This window comes from Dipodomys merriami, unplaced genomic scaffold (genome assembly GCF_024711535.1).
Source record: "Dipodomys merriami isolate MVZ:Mamm:240054 unplaced genomic scaffold, mDipMer1.0.p SCAF_262, whole genome shotgun sequence".
NCBI lineage: Eukaryota > Metazoa > Chordata > Mammalia > Rodentia > Heteromyidae > Dipodomys > Dipodomys merriami.
The window spans coordinates 1,300,567-1,323,563 of NW_027204071.1; positions in this window are offsets into that span (position 1 = coordinate 1,300,567).

Consider the following 22,997-nt stretch of genomic DNA (forward strand, 5'->3'; position numbering starts at 1 on the left):
GTGATTTAAGTGGTAAAGTACACTGTACAAATAAGCCAAGACATTAAGAAGAATTGAGCTCAAATATCAATATAAATAACACTCCCCCCACATGCAATACAAATAGAAATAATTAATATATGACACTGCCATGCTGTAGTACAGGGTCCTTACACTTATATCCAGTGTTCCTGCTGATTAACAGTCTCCAGTACAGTCTTAACCCAAGCACTTCAACATAGAAAAATAAACAAAAAATAAATAAACAAAACTCCAGTACTTAATATAAATCTAACAGGTAGATTTTCTAAGAGATTATATATTCCAGAAGCAATATATCCACAACAAAATAGTACATTGTAACACTCAGGCAAAAATTATGGGAAAACAATGCAACAAGAGCCGAATGAATTATGAAGATAAGCTATAAAACACAAACAATTGAATGTGCACAAAAACAACAGAGAGGGTGATTAAAGGTGAGAATCACAGGGAAAACATCTGAAAAATTTTCAAATTTGGTCAGAGATGTTAAGTCTCACCTGGAAAAACTAACTACAAATACCATAAAATAAAATATATTAAAGCTATAGTTTGTTCTTCATAATCTAATCACTAATTTGCAAAGACAAATAGGGCATCCTAAAATGGTCAGTTTGAGGTGCACATTTATTTCAAAGGATAAAGACCATAATATCTCAAAGCACTTTTTAGACAGGATGAAAACAGAGGAAAGACAATGGCTACAATTGTAACCTTCTATTACCATCCTTAAAACTAAAATACATAGACATATCAGGAAAAACAGAGAAATCATCAGTAGTCAAATGTTAGTAAAAGTAGTTAAGGATACAGGAGCAAAGTTGTCCAAGCAGAAAACAGAGAAGGGAAGAAAAAACACGTAAGAAATTAAATTTAAAGGAAAATTAATTGTAAAAATTAATGATCACAATGTGTATGGAAGCTTAAAATATATTTAAAGTTTTAAGACATCGACACAAGTTCCAAAACTCAAGACAATAAAATAGAACTATTAAATGAAGCAAGTATGCTTCTAAATAAATTGTTATACATGTTGCTAATTGACACTATTTATTGTGACTTGGCAAGTGTCTTCCTGAAAAAAAATGCTGGAAGAAAAAACATAATTTTAATGTAATGTTACATTTAGCTATTCAGAAATTATATAGGGAATTTTAATTATGGTCTCAAATCAATGGGAAATATCATATATCAGAATGGGTAGATATTCTAAGATAATGTGTCCATACATCTATGTAAATGTGTTTTTATTGTATAGTTCTGCGTTTTTTCAGCAAAGACAAATGTCCTTAATAATAAACACATTTTATTAGTGCTGTGTAGTAGAATGCATGAAAATTTAATTTGAAATGATTTATGTTTCTCAAGCAGCCTTCACAATGGCTTGTCCCTCTTTAGTCACAGCAGGGTATACTTATGAACCTGTATATTTTATAGTCAGAGAGCTTTACATGAATTGTTGAAAGGCCAATAGTCTGGCAAAGTCTATGTATCTAATTGAACATTCTCTGCACTATTTTAGCATATTTATTTCTGTTTTGTTTTAGAGTTCTCTAAGAGTCCAATTTTTATAAACCAAGAATTGAGTTATTTTCTTTTACAATTATAACTAAAGAATCAAAGCCTTTGTCAATCGACTTATTTCCAATGTGAAAAATGAATCATAATAATTAATTCGCTTTAAACCACATAGATTGTGTAACTTAAACTACACACATTAGAACCCATACCACATTTCTTCCATATTTATTTGCATTTAACAATGAGATGACTCTGTTTTCAATATGGAGACAATTATATTCTCTGAACAACCATTGTACAATTTGACCCTATTGTACAACTGTGCATCTTAAAATGAAACATTTCTAAAACCTAAAACATTTCTTATTTACTTTGCGTTTTGAAACTTTTATATATATTCATATTTTAAAACACATTTATGTAATTTTTTTGTGTGTGGATGAGTGACAGATTTGATAGTCGAATGGTTAATACAAGACAACCAAGGAATAACATAATTATTGAGATATGCAGTTGTTAAATCTATGTCTCCTAGGCTGCTACAGAAACATGATCCAGTTTCCATAAGGATTTATGACATGAGTGAGTGAGTGATCTGTCAGATGAACAAATACAGGTTCAAAACAAATACAGGTTCCTAAACCTAAACTTAGTTTGAATATAGAATGTGATTATTTCAACTGCACCATGGAGTGCATAAGATTTAGCACAAATTAAGTGAGATTCTGGGAAAAGAAATGTGAAGGGAATAAAAAGATGGAGGCTGCAATGCTTGATAAGAAATGTACTCATTATCTTGCCCATCTAATTGTAACCCCTCTGTACAGTATGTTCACAAAAAATTAAAATTAAAATTAAAAATTAAAAAAAAGAAATGCAAGCTTACTAAACTGGTCTTAAATGTTTTGAAAGAGCTATATTCTACCTTCAATTTTATAAGGTTTCAAAATTTAAGAAATTAATTACTTAACCAGGTAATTAGTTAGTTAACTAATTGTCTGTTCATGCCAGTAGTAGAGATTCTTGAAGTCAGGGCCTCACACTCTCATTTGGCATTTTCATTCTATTTGACACTTTACCACTTGAGCCACAGCTCTATCGTAACTTGGGATTTTGTTGTGGATAAGGGAGAATGGTCCAGGGTAAAATTTCCTGCACAGTGTAAGATTATTCTGTAGATTGGATCTCTCACTAGTTCCAGAAAGGTTCTCAAACCTACTTATCCTCTCTGTTAGAAACAGAGAATAAAACAGAAATATACAAACTGGGCACCTGCGGCTTATGCTTGTAATCCTAGCTACTCTGGAGGCTGAGATATAAGCATCGTGGTTGGAAGCCTTCCAGTGCAGAAAAGTCCATGAGACACATCTCTTATCTCCCTTTAACCACCAAAACCCAGAAGTGGCACTGTAGTCAATGTAGTAGAAGGCTAGCCTGGAGTGAAAGAGGTCAGAGATAGTAGCGTAGGCCCTGAGTTAAAACCCTATGACTGACAGGAAAAGGGTAAATTATAATAGAAAAAATAGAGTGAAAATTATATATATGCAAACAGAGAAATGGAGAGAGCGAGAAAGACAGCAAGAATGCATGACAATAGCCATTGATTATTAAATATACATAGAAAAATATATATTTACTCATATCTATAAATAACATTTCAGTACCTAATTTTAGATTTTATTCTCTGATCTTGGAAAATGGCTTACTCATAAGTCTCAGTCCTACTCATAAAGAAATAGTGGCAAAAATGACTTAATTCTGTGAAGACAAATTAAACTTCATTTGTAAAAAAATGTCATGAATCCAGAAATGCATACTACTTCTATCCAACTCACTGCTAAGTGTTGCCAAGGAAAAGAGGTTTAATCAATTTAGCACACTATAGCTGTGGTGGTCATGAGTGGTTACTTATCACCAATCCTAGTTTTATTCTTCCCTTCTAACAAAATGCTTCAATCAACAAAACCACTTGAATATGGCACATAAAACACATGCTTTGAATTGATCTAGGGCACACAAAAATCACTCTAAATAATAGACAAAAAATAGAAACGACTCTAGAGAAAAAGACTTCATAAATGAATATCTATAAAATCAGTAAAACATATTGTATATGAGAAATAAATTATGATATTGAATAAATGTGGTGTTTAAATTTTGAGGTCCAAGTTCCGGGAAGATGGCGGAGGAGAAGCTGGAATCTGAACAAGCTCTCGCATAGAAAGCAGCTTTAGAGTTCCAGTGAACAGTCCTAAGCCAGAGAATCACACCAAGTGTGCCATCACAGGACAGAGAGTTAGACAAGAGAGGGAAGCCAAGGCAAAAAGAAACACTTGAGTGCTCACCAGCAGCCGCGGCGGCGGCGGCAGCAGGGTTGCAAGCGGCGGAGACTGCAGCCGGGGGGCCATACCTGAGCGCTTACACAGAGAGTCCGGGACGAAGGAGCCAGACGCAGTGGGCGAGCGGATTCTACTCAACACCAGCAAGAACCAACAAAGAGCGGACATCTTCATCCTGCAGCTTGCAGACCAGAAATGACCCAGGATCCAAGACTCGGCGTGAGTAGAAGCCCCACGTCCTCACTCCTTCTCAGAGAGCAGAGGAGGGAAGGCCACCCCTCCCCCCCCAGCACCTGTGATCTCCATATTGGATACCGACAAAGCCCGGAGGAGCTGCCAGCTCCAACCCAGGCCTTGGAATAAAACGAGTCATTTAGCAGGTCACAAGAACTTAACGGCAAAGTGATCTGCCAAACTCGGCTCCATCCAGGGAAAAGTCCCCCAGCTCAGGCGCCAGCCATTGGAGTGGCTTCCCTCACTGGGTAACCAGAGCCAGAGGCTGCCCCTCCTTCTAGCAGCCTCAACAATCAATTGAAAAACAGAATCCCTGAGAACGGCTCCAGGCTGGGCTCTGGGAGATTTTCTTTTTGCACAGAACAGCCCCAGGAAAAAGCTACTGATTGTTGAAAGGCCTCAACTCTACCCAAAACCTAGCCTCACCACTGCATCCCCCTCTTTTGTGATTCTCAAAGCAGATCACCCTCCTAGAAAACTAACCTGGGAGGGGGATCTCAAAATCTTGGGTAAAGCAGAGCATTTTTCTGCCTCTTCCAACAAACCGACTAAAGAAACCAATCAAGCCACAGGACCTCAAGCTGACCAGAGACTCCAACAAAAGGCTGTTTACAGACAAAAGGGAGATACAGGATTCTTCCCACCCCTCCCAAAAAACAAATCAAATGACTTTTTTTTTCTTCTTCTTGTTTTTTCTCTTTTTTATTTTCTTTTTTTCTTATTCTTTTCTTTTTTTTGTTTGTTTTTTGTTTTTGGTTACCTTATATATATATAATTTTTTTCTCTTTTAAAACTTTTATTAATCTTTAATTTTTGCCTCTTCAGAAAAAATAATTGATTTCCAGTAACTTTTTTTTCTCCTCTTATAATTTTTATTTTAGGAATATGTAAATGAGAGTTTTCCTTTCTTATCTTATCTTCTTTCTCTTTTTCTTTCTTTCATAATTTTCTTTTTGTTTTTTGTCTAGCTCTACTGAACTTCTGATCTTTTCTTCTCCCTTTCCCATCCTTAAAGTTTTTCACATCTCCTCAATGTCCCTCCCTTTCTCACAACATATTCACATTCCTCTCTAAATAGATGGTCTTTTAATCTCTACAATAACATTAATTTTTACGTTTCTATTCTTTTTCTGGTCTCTTTTCATTCCCCTATCCTTCTCTTCTTTTTCTCTCTCTCTCTACTTGCATCCTACCCAACCCATTTTCTGCATTGTGATTAGGACATAGTTAACTCTCCCTGTGCCTCCCCACACCAATCTATTCCTATTTTTCACCCACATCTCTCCCTAATCCTAATAATTTCTGGTTTTCCAAATTCTTTTCTGCTGTTCGAAAGCCTTTAAAATATAGTTGTTTGATGTTGAATAGATGTATCTGTTGAACTAGATTGTATCTGTAGACTATTGACTGTACAAATGCAAACTTTGGTTGATGGTTGCCTTAAGATAGTGTTCTAGCACAAAACTGGTGCTATTTTCATCTCAAATGGGCAGAGTAAGCCGGAAAAACACAAGAAAAATGGCAAATTCGGGTTTCTCAATTCCCAATCTTGATAATCAGGGGTCATATCAGATAATGAACAATCCAGAGGAGAGTTCCCAAATAGCTCTACAAACACTGGTGGCAAACATGATAAATGAGAAGTTTGACAACTTACAAAGGACACTCTATGAGCGTGATAGGGAGAGAGAGGAGGCATCCCAGAAGTTTATACAGGAATATCATAAGCGTGAGGAAGCTACTCAAAAACTGATACAGGATTTGCGTGAACAACTTGAGAATACTCAAAGAGAAAGGGAGGAATGGCATGAGCAGGCTGAGAATACTCAAAGAGAACTGCAGGAATCCCACGAACGTGAGGAAGATAAACAAAGAGTAATACAGTAATTGAGAGAACAGGTAGAGAACACACAAAGATCACTAAAGGCATCCATAGAATCCATTAACAAAGAGCTGAAGGAAGTCAGGGAGACCAAAAAGGGAATGCTGAATGGAACGCAACAGAAGGAATGGGAGTCCAAAGAAACCATATCCAATCAACTAAGTGATTTGAGGACAAACACTGAACACCAAATTAAGGAAGTAAAGAGATTCATACAAGACCTAAAACAGAGCTTCAACAAAGAACTTGAAGCCATCAAAGCTGACCAATTAGAAGGAAAAGAGATTAAAAACAAAGTAGAGAGTCTTGACAGCAGGTTAGACCATGCAGAAAATCGAATCTCAGGGATTGAAGACAGCCTAGATATTATACAGAAAGAACATACAACCATCCAAGACAAGTCCAAGAAATATGATAGATCTATCCAACACCTGGAAGACACCATCAGAAGGCCTAACTTGAGGATAATGGGTGTAGAGGAGCACCTAGAAACAGAAGTTAATGGTCTAGGAAATTTGTTTAACAGGATCCTAGCAGAGAACTTCCCAAACATGCAAAAAGATAGGCCTATTCAGATACAAGAAGCCTTTAGAACCCCAAATAGACCAGACCAGAATAGGACATCCCACTGTCACATTATAATCCACACAGGATCAGCTCAGACCAAGGAAAAGATCCTTAAAGCTCTCAGGGAGAAAAGGGTAATCACCTATAAAGGGAAACGAATTAGAATCACGTCAGATTTCTCAGCAGAGACAATCAAAGCAAGAAGAGCCTGGAATGATGTATGCCATGCCCTAAAAACAAACAACTATCAACCAAGAATACTGTCCCCAGCTAAACACTCCTTCATAATTGAAGGCCAAATAAAAACCTTCCACAGCAAAGAAAAATTGAAACAATACATCTCCACCAAACCAGCCCTACAAAAGATTCTTAAAGATGTCCTACACATAGAAAACCAACAAGACCAAAATAAAGGCCAAAAAACTGCACCCAAACTGAGAATCCAAGAACCATAGGAAGAACCCAGTTATCCCAGCCCCCAAGAAGGTAGATAACATGGCAGGAGCTCCCAAATATCTCTCAGTCCTATCTCTTAACGTTAACGGACTGAACTCTCCAATTAAGCGACATAGACTGTCTAGTTGGATTAAAAAACAAGACCCTTCTATCTGCTGCCTGCAGGAGTCACATCTTGCCCGTAAAAACAAACACATTTTCAATGTAAAAGGCTGGAACAAAATCTACCAAGCAAACGGCCCTCATAAACAGGCGGGAGTTGCAATCCTAATATCAGATAAAATAGACTTCAAATTAAAAACCGTGAGAAGAGATAAAAAAGGTCGCTATATACTAATTAAAGGATCTCTCTTTCAGGAGGATATTACAATTCTAAATATCTATTCACCAAACAATGGAGCAGCCAAATTTATCAAAGAAACACTACTTTCCCTCAAATCCCATATAGATCCAAAGTCATTAATTGTTGGGGATTTTAACACACCACTCTCCCCACTAGACAGATCAACTCGGCAAAACTCAACAGAGAAACCGCAGATCTAAACAGCTGCATATATCAAATAGACATAACAGACATTTACCGAACATTTCACCCAGCAGCATCAGAATACAGGTTCTTCTCAGCACCACATGGAACGTTTTCTAATATAGACCACATTCTAGGCCACAAAGCAAACTTGTCTAAATTCAGAAACATTGAAGTTATACTCTGCATTCTCTCTGACCACAAGGGAATAAAATTAGAACTGAACACCAAAAGCAACCAAAGAAAGTCCGGTATCACATGGAGGCTAAACAACACACTGCTGAATCAAGAGTGGGTCATGGAAGAGATTAGAAAGGAAATTCAAATGTCCATGCTATTCAACAAAAATGAACCCACAAATTACCATCTCCTCTGGGACACAGCAAAGGCAGTACTCAGAGGCAAGTTTATAGTTCTGAGCTCCTACATCAACAAATTGGAGAGATCTGAAACTAGCAATTTAATGACACATCTAAACCTCCATGAAAAAGAGCAGCAAGATAAACCCCAATCCAGTATACGGGAAGAAATAGTCAAAATTAAATCAGAAATAAATGAATTAGAATCCAAAAAACTATAGAAAGAATCAACAAAACAAAGAGTTGGTTCTTTGAAAAACTTAACAAAATTGACAGACCCTTAGCAAATCTTATCAGAAAAAGAAGAGAACACACACAAATTAATAAACTCAGAGATGAAAATGGAAACATCCCCACGGAAACAACCAAGATTCAGAACTTTATAAGGGAATACTTCTCAAAACTTTATGCTAATAAGTTCGACAACTTGACAGAAATGGACCTCTTCCTAGCAAATATTGACATGCCAAAACTAAACCAAGATGAGTTAAACTATCTTACCAGGCCCATATCAAGCATTGAAATAGAAACAGCAATAAGAGACCTCCCAGCTAAGAAAAGTCCAGGACCAGATGGTTTTACAGCGGAATTTTACAAGGCTTTCAAAGCAGAGCTCACATCAATTCTCCTCCAACTCTTCAATGAAATTGAAAGAGAAAACTCACTACCGAACATATTCTATGAAGCCATCATAACCCTCATCCCAAAACCAGGCAGGGACTCATCAAAGAAAGAGAACTATAGACCCATTTCTTTGATGAACATTGATGCAAAACTTCTCAACAAAATTTTGGCCCATCGATTTCAACAATTCATCCAAAAAATCATACACCACGATCAAACAGGATTCATTTCAGGGATGCAAAGCTGGTTCAATATACGCAAATCAATTAATATTATCCATCACATCAACAGGAGCAAGGACAAGAACCACATGGTTATCTCAATAGACGCAGAAAAAGCATTCGACAAGATCCAACACCCCTTCATGATGAAGGTTTTGGAAAAATTAGGAATCCATGGAACATTCCTCAATACAATAAAGGCTGTCTATGACAAACCTACAGCCAGCCTTATACTCAATGGTGAAAAACTAAAGCCATTTCCTCTTAACTCAGGAACAAGACAAGGATGCCCACTCTCTCCACTTCTCTTCAATCTAGTATTAGAATGCCTAGCTACAGCAATAAGACAAGATGCAGACATAAAGGGGATCCAAATAGGGAAAGAAGAAATAAAACTCTCCCTCTTTGCAGATGACATGATCTTGTATTTAAAGAATCCCATAGACTCCACTCCCAAATTACTCAAAGTGATTCAAAACTTTGGCAAAGTAGCAGGTTATAAAATTAACCCCCAAAATCAATGGCTTTTCTGTATGCCAACAATGAGAAAAGTGTTGCTGAAATTAGGAAACAACTCCATTTGTAATAGCCCCACAAAAAATAACATACCTAGGAATTAATTTAACTAAAGAAGTGAAGGACCTCTCTGATGAAAACTTTAAAATCTTGAAAAAGGAAATCACCACAGAACTTAAAAAATGGCAAAACCTCCCATGCTCCTGGATTGGCAAGATTAACATCGTGAAAATGGCAATACTTCCCAAGGCTATCTACAAATTCAACGCAATACCTATCAAAATTCCACCCTCATTCTTCAAGGAAATAGAAGAGGCAATCCAAAAATTCATATGGAACAATAAAAGACCCCGAATAGCAAAAACACTTCTTAACGGAAAGAACACTCCTGGAGGAATATCAATACCAAATTTCAAACTCTACTATAAAGCCATAGTAATCAAAACAGCTTGGTATTGGCATAAAAACAGACCTCAGGACCAATGGAATAGAATTGAAAACCCAGAAATGAACCTACAGACCTATAGCCATCTAATCTTTGATAAGGAAGCTAAAACAATAGAATGGAAGAAAGACAGCCTCTTCAGTAAATGGTGCTGACAAAATTGGTTAACTACATGTAGAAAACTAAAGCTAGATCCTTATATATCACCCTGCACCAGAATCAACTCCAAATGGATCAAAGACCTTGAACTCAAAGCAGACACTCTGAAAACATTACAGGATGGAATAGGAGAAACCCTAGGTCTCCTTGGCTCAGGCCGAAATTTTCTGAATAGAGACCCAGAAACACAACAAATCAAAGAAAGGTTGGACAAATGGGATTGCATAAGGTTGCAGAGCTTCTGCAGGGCAAATGACATAGCTAGCAAGATCAATAGAAAGCCCACGGATTGGGAGAAGATCTTTACTAGCCATACAATGGACAAGGGTCTCATATCTAAAATATAATTGGAACTCAAAAAATTAAACCACCCAACAACAAATCCTCAAAGAAACAACTGCCCAATAAATAAGTCGGCAAACAACTTAAAGAGAAGCTTCTCTGAAGAAGAAAGAAGGATGACCAATAGACACATGAAGAAATGTTCAACATCCCTAGCCATAAAGAAATGCAAATCAAAACAACATTGAGATATCACCTCACTCCAGTTAGAACAGCAAAAATCAAGAACTCTAACAACAACAGATGCTGGAGGGGATGTGGACAGAAAGGAACCTTACTTCATTGTTGGTGGGAATGTAAACTTGTTCAACCACTTTGGAAAGCAGTATGGAGTTTCCTCAAAAGACTTCACATAGATCTCCCCTATGATCCAGCAATTGCACTTTTGGGCATTTACCCAAATGTATACAAACAAGACCACACTAAAGCTACCAGCACAACTATGTTTATTGCAGCATTATTTACCATAGCTAAGATATGTAACCAACCCAGATTCCCCTCAGTAGATGAATGGATCAAGAAAATGTGGTATATATACATAATGGAATTCTATGCCTCCATCAGAAAGAATGACATTTCCCCATTTGTTAGGAAATGGAAAGGCTGGGAAAAATTTATATTAAGTGAAGTAAGCCAGGCCCAAAGAAACATAGGTCCCATTGTTTCCCTTATTTGCAATATCTAGTATAGGTATGAGTCAAGCGGAAAAGGTCAGATAATGTGATGTTAGGAAAACGAACCCTTAAATATGTATTTTAATGTTTTCGTTTCTTTCATGCATGTGTTTCTAACGCATTTATAAGATTATTTCTTTGTTGCTTTATATGTCCCTCCCCCACAGTGTAACCCCCGCTTTCACTTTATTTGATGTCAGTATAACATGTGGAGGAGATGGGGACCAACAAGTCGTTTAAGGATTCAGGTGGACCTGTTGCAACAAGGAGAATTACAAAATGTCATGTCAAAGCAAGCTTTACAATGTCGGTGTGTGGGGGGGGGGAGGGGGGTATGATTGGGTGGCAGGGAAGGGGGAGGCTGGGAAGGGAAGTGAAGGGTAAACAAAGGAGGAGTCTGCAATGCTTGGTAAGAAAAGTATGCATTATCCTGCCAATGTAATTGTAACCCCTCTTTACAGTATGTTCTCAAATAAAATAAAATAAAATTTAAATTAAAAAAAAATTTTGAGGTCCAGTGCGAATGAAGTTCCTTAGGAGATTCAAGGCAGTTCCCAATGAGTAAGTGAGACCTGAGCAAGGAATTGAAGAATCAAAATTGGTATCTTGCCTGGGAGTTGATGATAAGTGGTAGTAGTCTACCCTACCAATGGTAAGGCCTTGCATGCAAGCCCCATTACTACCAAATTGATAGCTAGGATATGAATATTCTAAAAAGATGGGCTGGGAGACAGTGGAGGAGTATTGATCAGAAAACAACATTGAAGTTAGTTTCTTAAGTCATAAAATACAAGAATGAGAGAAAACATGTCAAAGAAGTACGGATGGATGTGAAACTCATGTTAAGATCAACTTACCTATAATTCTACATGCATGACAAGCCACAAAATAGATTTGAGTAGAAGAAAAAAATTAGCAGAATCACAACTTAGAAGTTTCTGTCTGTTCTGTTGAATTTATAAAAGTATGAGAAACAACAAAAAAGAACTTATTCAAGTCTATTGCAATAATTCAAGAAAGAAAGGTTCTGGTTTCAACATAAATGTAACACTACACGTGAGAGAAGTAATTAGACTTAGTGTACAGTTTGAAAAATATTGCCAAGAGGGTTTTTTATGGATTAGAAAAGAGGAAACGTTCCATTGTTTCTAGATTGGACTATTGAAATTCAGAGAGGATGAACCATGATACTCATTTGCAGATTTTAAGGCATTAATGAAATCAAACAGACTGCTTTCTTTCAAAATGTTGGACAAAATATTACGTTTTATTCTTATTCCTGCCAAGTTTATTTTGGACTACCATTATTTTCAGGTGAACTTAATCTTCAGTGATATATTTAAAAAAACAAAGTACATATAAGAATGAACTGTTTATTTTTTGTTACAATGAGAAATTAAATATCTATTTTCTGCTCAAGTAAACTTAGAATATGAGTTAATGTCTGATATATCATTAAGTAAAATTATCATTTATTTCTTTGCATTTGGGAAATAATAGCTCTCTTAACAGCAGTTTAATACATCATAAAGAAATGTAATAAGTAAAGACCCAATACCATAAAAAGTTTTAAGATGTCCTGAGATTATTTTCTTGACTATATACAATTTGACCATATGAATATTAGCATGGAATCTACTCTAATTCTTAAGTAATAGAACTTGTCATGGTCTGGAAACAATGAACTCTTCAATGTCTGTTTCTTAAACCACAGGCAAATAAAAGCACAGACTTTTATTTAAAAATCACCAAGGAATAAAGTTTAAAGTTTTGCAAAGATGATGCTTGTTGTAAATGAAAAAACACGTACATAATTGCCTGTGATTCATGAAGATAGCTGTAAATACAAGACATTGCCAATAAACCTTACAGTGGAAAAACAAAATATACGCAGTGATTGTGGTTTTTCTTTAAACTCCTTCCAAAGATAAATGAGATACAGTGGGAAGAAAAGCTACTGGACAATTAATAATGTTACTTTTCATCTCTTTGATTTACTTTTGTTGCCTCATTCTTTATAATTTCATGGGTTTGTACTTGCCACTCTAATCTTTCCCTCTTGCAATTTTGTGTTGATTTAAAATTGTCTTTCCTGTGGCTTCTTCTTCTTCTTCTTCTTCTTCTTCTTCTTCTTCTTCTTCTTCTTCTTCTTCTTCTTCTTCTTCTTCTTCTTCTTCTTCTTCTTCTTCTTCTTCTTCTTTTATTATTGCACTAGTTATTTTTTCTTGTTTGCCTAGTATTTTTATTCCTCTACATCATGGCTCTATTTAAGAGTTTTACAAAGTATGAAGTAAAATTGAAATATGTTTGTAAAAATGAAGGAAAGGCTCTGTGGTAATATATTGAGGCTTAAGCCATGCTAACAGTATCAGAGAGTATCAAGGTTTCATTTTGCTTGTCAACGCTGCTCCTACATTTCTATATAAAGACTCCAGATGAGAGGTCTCTTCCAAGGTCAGGTACTTATAATGTCAGTCAAAAGCATGAGGAGATTTATTAGGTAACAACACGCATCTTTGCATTTTGCCCTTCTCCAATATAAACACTGAGGAGATGTTTGAAGCTGTGTGTAAACGTGGTCCTAATGAATAATAAATGATGATACACTCTTTGATTTCAAACTGATGGGCTCTTCACATGGCACCATTTTTTCTACAGAGGGCTACCTTTTTTAAATGCATGATGACTTATGCAAAACTGGTATTACGTGAATCAATACACACCAAAGAGAAGAATGCAATATAAATATCAAAGAACCACAAGAACTCGCATATCTGTGCAAACACAACACACACATGCTCAAAGATAAGTATTTATCTAGATTTATATATTCTTATGAAAGTATATGGTCCAATAAAGGATATCTTTAACTTGATTAAAATCACTATTTTCATTATAGTTTTTAACTTTGGAATGACTTATTTCAAAACTTTCAAAATTTGAATATCTGAGAGCTGTAATATTTACATAAACTTATTAATGATTTTGAATGTGGGCATTTCATTAGTATGACCAAAATGTTATTTTATGATTTTAAGATGTATATATCCTTATTTAGCTTCTTCCCAGGAAATATAAAGGAAATTCTTTGTAGTATCGATGTTTTTGCTGCACAATATAAACTACAGAGTTTCAGTATCACTGCATTATTGGTTTTAAGCTATGTTAACAAATGCATGAAAGAAAAAAAAAACACTTAAAATACATATCTTAGGGTTCATTTTCCTAACATCACCTTATCTGACCTTTTCTGCTTGACTCATACATATACTAGTTATTGCAAATAAGAGAAATCATGGGACCTATGTTTCTTTGGGCTTGGCTAACTTCACTTAATATAATTTTTTCCAAGCCTTTCCATTTCCTAACAAATGGGACAATGTCATACTTTCTGATGGAGGCATAGAATTCCATTGTGCATATATACCACATTTTCTTGATCCATTCTTCTACTGAGGGACATCTGGGTTGGTTCCAGATCTTAGCTATGGTAAATAAAGCTGCAATAAACATAGTTGTGCTGGTAGCTTTAGTGTGGTCTTGTTTGTAAACATTTGGGTAAATGCCCAAAAGTGGGACTGCTGGGTCAGAGGGGAGCTCTATGTGGAGTCTTTTGAGGAACCTCCATACTACTTTCCAAAGTGGTTGAACAACTTTACACTCACTCCCTCCAACAATGAAGTAAGGTTCCCTTCTGTCCACATCCCCTCCAGCATCTCTTGTTTTTAGAGTTCTTGATTTTTGCCATTCTAAGTGGGGTGAGGTGGTATCTCAATGTTGTTTTGATTTCCATTTCTTTTATGACTAGGGAGGTTGAGCATTTCTTCATGTGTCTATTGGCCATCCTTCTTTCGTCATCAGAGAAGTTTCTCTTTAAGTCATTAGCCCACTTATTTATTGGGCAGTTGTTTCTTTGAGGATTTGTTGTTGGGGGATTTAATTTTTTGAATTCCACGTATATTTTAGATGTGAGACCCTTGTCCGTTGTGTGGCCAGTGAAGATCTCCTCCCAATCCATTAGCTTTCTATTGATCTTGCTAACTATGTCCTTTCCCATGCAGAAGCTCTGAAACTTTATGCAATCCCATTTGTCCAACCTTTCTTTGATTTGTTGTGTTTCCGGGTCTCTATTAAGAAAATTTTGGCCTGCGCCAAGGAGACCTAGGTTTTCTCCTATTCCATCTCAAAGCAGATCTCTCTCCCATTGAACTAACCTGGGAAAGAGGATCGCAGAGTATTTTTATGCCTGTTCAAGGAAACTGACTTCAGTAACCAACCAAGCCACAGGAACACAGGCAGACCAGAGACTCCAACAAGAGCCTGGTTATGGACAACAGGGAGACACAGGATTTTTCCCACCCCTCCCAAAAAAATCAAAGAACGTTTTTTTTTCTTGTACCTTTGATTAAAAATTGTTTTTTTCTAATTTTTTTAATCTTTAATTTTTACCTTTTTTGAAAAAAATTTTTTCTAGTAATTTTCTTTTCTCTTAGAATTTTATTTTACGGGTATAAGTGTGTGTGCGTTTTTCTTTCTTTTTTTGTTTTTTGTTTTGTTTTGTTATGTTTCTTGTTTAGCTCAACTGAACTTCTGATCTTTTTTCTTTCTTTCTTATCCTTTTTACCTGTTCTTCTTTTTTGTTCTTCTTTATGTGACTTAATTGCTGTTCTGCACATCCTCAGATATACCTGTAGTCGATTATTAGACCTTATCCCCCGTTGTGCACACACTTAATCCACAAATTTATTACTCAATTCAAAACCTCTTAGACTTAAATTCCTTAATAGCAGTACTATCTCTATACCTATATAATATTTTAAGTATTTTAATTTTTAAGTTTTTCACATCTCCTTTATATCCCTCCCCTTATCTCATTATATTCATGTTCTTCTCTGAATAATTTGGTTTCGAATCTGTACAATATTTTTAATTTTTACCTTTCTATTTTTTCTGGTCTCTTTTTGTTCCCTTTCTCTTTCTTCTTTTTTTTCTCTCTCTACTTTCATCCTATCCAACCTATTTCCTGCTTTAAGACTAGGATTTTGGTTTCTTAATTGGAGACCTATCTCTGCTTATTCTGCTTAGGCTGCTTTAAACCAGGATCCTCCGTTTTTGGCCTCTTCAGTAGCTAAGAGGTAAAATATGAGCCACTGGTGGACAGCAACTTTATTAACATTTTTGACATGTTTGAATGAATTTTAAAGTAAGACATATATGTTACTTTTGAAAATGGCAGGTAATAGTAATTAATGATTAACAGAATTTAAACATACAAAGATCAGAATGGCAAGTAGCTGAGAACAGGATGGAATAAATCAAAATTACCTATGACAGTTTTCAGACGGTGCACACAAATGAATGAATTTTTGGAGCCCAAGTTCATCAAATAACTGAGCTCCAACTGGCTGCCATACTCATGATGCCAGCTACTGCTGTGCACAAGATTGTGATGTTGCTGGATGACACAGTTTCAAGATGGGAACCTGAACTATTTCTATTGATCTAGAAGGAGAAACATCAGTACAAGAAATGTGACAATAGGGCCAAATACAAAACGATATTCAGTCCAAGGAAGACAGAATAACTTTATTTCTGAAAATACTATTCTCTCACAAGGAATCCTGAGCTGAATATGGTGGTCCATGTTTGTAATCTCCGAACTTGAGAGGCTGATTTAGAAATTAGCTTGAGACCAGCCTAAGTTTTAGGCCAACAGAAAGACACATAGAAAAACTCTATCTTAAAACAACAAGAACAACAAATGTCCCAACGACTGGGAATGTGGTTAGTTTTAGAATGCTTGCCTAGCATGCATAAAACATTTTATTTGATTCCTCAGTATGACATAAGCAGAAATACTGGAAGTGGTGCTGTGGCTCAGTTAGTAGAATGATAACCTTGAGCAAAATAACCTCAGAGAGATTGCCCAGGCCCTGATCTCAAGCTCTAGGATCGTCAAAGTTAAAAAAAGGTGTAAAATGCTGTTTGTTGGAATAAATATGTTGAAGAGTTCTTTATACTCACTAGAAAATTGTGCTGTTGGACATTCATAATGAACTTTGTAGGAAAAAGTAAAATAAATTAATGAAATAATATCTGGCATTCGACAAGACATAGTAGATCTAAAACTGATAGTTGCCTATGGTTTCTTGATACAACTTATGTTACAGATACACTTGCCAAATTGTGATATTTTAAAAGTACAATCAGGGGTTTTCTCTTTTCCAAAAGAATTTTACTGCCGGGCACCAGTGGCTCACACCTATAATCCCAGCTACTGAGGAGGCTGAGAAATGAGGGTCTGTGAGACTCTTATCTCCAATTAAAGGTAAAGAAAATGTGAAGTGTCACTGTTGCTCAAGTGGTAACACTAGCCTTGAGCTGAAGAGCTGAGGGACAGCGCCCAGGCCCGCAGTTCAATTACAACAACTGACAAAACGTAATAATAATAATAATATTAATAATAATTTTATGGTTACTATTAAGGTGTTATATATAAAGGCTACCATTTCATAATTTTGTTTCTTTGATAAATGAAACACAAATCCATCTTCATTGCCAAGAGCCAGGATTTGGCCATCTGCTTTACAGCTGATCTCTGTGTGTAGAGGCAATCTGTAATACAAAGGAAACCAAACCAATTATGACTATGTTGGGTCTTTGTCCATCCCACAAAAGATGGACAGGGTCTGAGGAATGGTGAATGCGGTCGCTCGCCCATTCCCCAGCCATGCTTAGACTGGGAGACAATTAGAAGCAGCGGGGAGTCAAGTCAAGTAGTAAAACTCGTTTATTAACACACAGCAAGCACTTTTTAAAGCAAAAAAGACCCAGTGGCATGAGAGGGAAGGAAAAGGAACCAATTACTGTAAAGTTCACACCCTATCATGCACCTTATTTTCCACAGGCTGGTTATGCACTGAAGGTAAAGCAAATGGGGCTCTGCCCATTCAACCCCTCTCAATGCCATCTTTGCTGTCCAATTTGCTCTACAGCAAATTGGGTTCTGCCTAGTCAACTTCCTCTCAGTGCCATCTTTGCTGTCCACGTGCTCCAAGATTCCCTTTTATTTGTTTTAATGGCAGACCCACCTCCCAGTTAGTAATCCTTTTCCTTCTACTGTAAAGGTTATTTTAACAGGATTACATTGGAAAGAATAGCATTGGCCATGCAGGAGGTTTGAGGCAAGTCTGCTGGGCGAGATTTGGCAGACAAGGATAGGCAGGGCCCTTGTGCATGATCCAAGAGCTTGTCCCTGTTACATCACATCCCAACCTAGCACAGTAATAAACATCAGCTCCACCACAGTTAGAAATGTCCAAAACAGTTCAATTAATTCCTGAACATATATAAAAGTCACTATCTCATAAGGTTGTCCTCTTCCGAACATGGGAGCAGCCTGGGGATTGGGAGTTCCATACATGCAGCAAGGTGCATTCTCGTGGGCCCCTATTCTCAGGCCATTCTACTATAGTCCAGAAAAACAAGGAAAATTTAAATCAAACTGCAGACATAGCAAAGCAGTTCCATTCACCTGGTGTGGTTTATGTAAGCCAGTTCCTTGTATGTGCCTTTAAGTGAGCACAGGGGTCAAGATGACCTTTGAGCTATTCTGTCAGTTCCCAACACCCTGTCTTTGTTTAAAGAAGAGAACCTGCCTGTCATAGGTTGGGTGGATTGCCTTGCTGCCTTACCCATCATCGGGAACTTCTTCGGAGCAAAGCTAAAGGCCCTGTCTTACGTTGGTCAGACTGACACCCGCTCTTACCCATCTCTGGCCACGATTCCTCTCGGGGGAAATTCATTCACTTTGATCTTGATCTTATGTAACTGGCTGGCTGAGCTCGTAAGAGTTTTGCAGTGCACATATAATGCAAGGAGGCATAGAAAATCCATCAGCAAAAGCATTACCAGGCCAAGAAATGTCATTAGCAGTCCTTTAACATTAGTCAGGGATGGGATAGCAATCTTTGCCTCTTCAGAGTCCAAAGGTGGGGCTTGTTCTAATCCGGGTATTTGCCTGTGGGTTTGAAAAAGTTCTAAAGACAATTTATTTGATTATTTCTGCATTGCCAGCGCTGATCACTGCACAGGTCACCCGTTGAGATCGATGCAGATTCCATAGGGCCATTGCTGGGACTGGGAAGGTCAGGACAGCCAACAGCTGGAATATCACCATCTGCAATTGTTAGAGAACACAAGACCTTCTCAAGCGCTGGTTGCGCTTGAGAATGGTTAGTAATTATCGTTTTGCTTTCCCTCTTTTATACACAAGCCTCAGCCACCATAGCTGTTTTACTTTCCTTGTTGGTTAGTTTATCTTGGGCATCCTCCTGTATAGAGAAAATGGGTAAATAGTTAAGGTTCCTGGCAGGGATCCAAATGGAGGCTGTCTCCCCTATGGGAAAAACGCATCCAAAGGCCCTGCTCATGGTAACTAGGGGGTCAGGTCCTCTCCATTGTTGTGTCAGGGCAGGGGATCCTTCCATCTGACTTTCCTTAAGGTTTGGTGGTCCTCAGTGCTTCTGAAATCTGGATTCAGTTGCCCCTTTTGAAAAGTTTAAAATTGTAATGGTAAACATAGCTACCTATAACTACATATGGGGCTAACTCCCTTTTTTGTTTTAATGATTGCTCTTAAAGACACTGGAGATTTCTATCTATAATTACTTGAACTTTGGGAATTATAGGGAGTTCCTGCAGAATGATTAATATGCCATTTGTTAAAAAAATTCTGACATTGCTTTACTAACAAAACAGGGTCCATTTTCTGTTTTAACTTGTGCTGGTAGACCCAAGGTGCCAAAGCATTGAAGAAGATGTGTATGTGCTGTGGCCCAGCATGCTACTGAGTAGGTATTTATAGATACAAAGATATATTGAAACTTACCAAAGGCTAGGAAATGAGTAACATCCGTTTGCCAGAGGACGTTAGGTTGAAGGCCTCTGGAATTTACCCCTGGTGGTTTTAATGGGGATATTTTTAAGAAGAGCTGGCATGTTTTACAGGTATGTACAATTCTTTTGAGGTCCTTTACAGGAATCTAAGGAAATCTATGTTGAAGACTTCTCCAATTAATGTGGGTTAAATCATGCAAACAGGTAGCCTCTTGTAACATTAATGCTTGTGGGCCAGTAGCAAACTGGTCTACCCAATTATTGCCTAGGGATAAAAAACCAGGAAGTTTTGAATGCCCTCTCAAATGTTGAATATGTATTGAATATGAATAGGGGCTCCGCATCCTTCTAATAGACCCTTAAGGGTAACCATAAGAGGAGAAATAGGGTTTTCATCCAGCTTAATATGCGCTTGGGGAACATGAGGGAGCAAGTTAATCATATATAGGCCATCAGAATAAAAATTAAAAGGTATTTGAGTGACCTGGAGTGCCATAATTACAGCAAGCATTTTTATATTGTGCTGTCCCTTTGCAAGGTTTAAATCTTTGTTGACTCCGGGTGTTTTGTTATTCCTCAAAGGCTGCATACACAGAGCCTGCTTTACCTCCATCAGTAAAAGCATGGAGAGTGCCAGGAATAGGCGTATGAGAAAATAGAGGTGGCATTTTAGAGGAAGTTGCCATAACAAGACAGTCCATTTGGATGGCCCATAATGGCGGTCAATTTGGCCTAGAAATCCCTCCAATGAAAGAGCAAGATGAGCATTGGCTCGAGTGAACAACTCAATGTCTGCCATCTGAAAAGAAAAAACAATGGAGTGATGGTCAAGGCCATAATGCCTTTGGGCTTGGGTCTTTCCCTTGACAATAGCATCTGCAAGTTGGTCTGCCTGAGAGTACACCTGAGGTGTGCCCCCCAGGGAAGTGTGAACCCACTCGAATGGCTCCCCCCTTTGAGTTAAAACTGCAGAAATTAATGTGACACCTGCAAACAACCAAAAGGAAATGGGTTCAAAAATAGAATACCTCCTCAGGGAAACTTCATCCAGGGCTTTTTGGAACTACAAAACTATTGCCCGATGACTGTCTGTAATTGTAATAACTTCTTGTGGTGTCCTGTCTTTTAGTAGGGCAAATAAGGTCACAAGACTATCTGTAGGGACGGGAACCCATGGCAACAGACAATTGATTCCCCTAAAAGACTCTGAAGCTGGATTAAAGTTAGCGAGACTGGAAAATCCAGCAAATGCTTAAGGGGGCTGGCCTGAGTCAAGATATGATGGGTTCTGAGCACCTTAAAAAGAGATACCTTTTGAATTTTATTGAGGGCTATGGTAAAACCCCGCGTTTTCAACATGGTGAGAACCTGGGCCAGAAGGCCCTCCAGGCTTCCCAGGTCTTGGTGCCCCAAAATTATATTATCCATGTAGGCATAAGCAAGGGAGGTATCTGAACCCAGCACGGGCCCTAAAAGTGTGGACAAGTATTATTGGCAAAAGGCCATGCTATTGGCCATTCCCTGTGGCAGCACTATCCATTGAAACCTCCGGTCAGGCTGGGAAAAATTAAGAAAAAGGATGCAGAAAGCAAGCTTCTTGCAATCATCTGGATGTAGGGGGATAGAAAAAAAAACTGTCTTTAATATCAATGACAACTGAGGTATATTCTGAACATATAGCAGGAGTCCAGGGCATGCCTCTTAGGGGCGTTCCTACTAGCTCCATTCTTTCATTTACCTTACATAGATCTTGGAGCATATGCCAAGCCCCAAAGTCTTTTTGAATAATAAATACAGGAGTGTTCTAAGGACTCATAGAAGGGCATATGTGCCCAACATTTATCTGTTCCACCACCAAAAGGTAGAGGGCTACAAGTTTAGGTTTGGTCAATGGCCACTGCTCCACCTAGATAAGGCTGGCCATCTAAATCAGACTTGCATCGACAATACTTTTTTCCAATGGAATTCCTTCCTGCCCCTGGGGCAGGGTGTAGGGAATGATTCTGCCCCCCCCCATGCCGTTTGGCAGGGGATTGTTTTAAACAGTCCCTCTTAAAGTGCCCCTCCTGCCTGCATTTAAAACAAGTTCTCTCCCCAATGGTCTTAGGGTTTCTTGGTCCGGGCTGCCAATGCCTGGGTAATAGCCTCATTGCAGATGTCTAAGCCAGTAAGGCTAAAGCTAGTGATTGGGACTGGTGCTGTTGCATTCACACATCCTGAGAGGCCACCACCCATCTGCTCAGGGTACTCTTTCTCAATCTTGCACAGGCCATGCAGTGGTCTGCATTCATTCTTTCCCAGACCAGCAGCTTTACAAACTGATCTCATAGGTTCCCTGTGGGCAGCTTGTGGTTTATACTCTTTTGGAATCAGTCTACAAACTCAGCTAGAGGTACACCAGGTTTTTGCCTCACTCCTGCTATGGGGGTCTCAGTGGGCCCATCATCCAGTTTGTACCAAACAGCAAGTCCAGCCTGCATCACCTGGTCATGGTACAGGCCAGGTATTGTGGCCTTTTTGACGCCAGTGGAGTACCCTTCCCCTGTCCCTGTTAACATGGCAAAAGTAATAGGTATCATGGGTTAAGCCTGCCGGTTATTCTCTGCTCGCAATCTGCATTCCTCCTTAAAGAAAGCACACCATTTAATAAACTGAGAACTATTGAGGACAGCTTTGGCAACATCTAGCCAGTCCTTAGGGACACACAGGTGATAATCAATGTCCTATAATAGGGTAAGGGCCCAAGGAGAGTTTGGGCCATCCTCCACCACCGTCTTGCGGAACTCTTTAAGGTCCTTAGCTTGCCCTGGATCCCATTCCAATGGCCTGTTAGCTCCAGGTGCCAGATTGACTGGATATGCTTGGGGAAGTGAATCCTGTGGCCAAGGGTCCAGGCTCCCAAGTGGCACTTCATTAAAGGGCAGGCCTCCGAGTAGGTTACTTCCCCAGCCCTCGGCCTCTCCATGGAAGGCTGGTAGGGGTCCGAGTCTTACAGATCTCTCTTGCAGGTCACGGAGGGCACCATACCACCCCACTCTGAATCAGGGGAATAAGGAGGGGCCTAGGAGAGTCAGGGACACCCGAGTCAGAGGGGGTAACCTTCACCTTCGTTTTGATTTCCACTGCCCACTCAACTCACTCTCAGCGCCAACTTTGCTGCCCATGTGCTCCACATGAATATAAATACTATTTTTTTCTCTGCATATCTTAAAA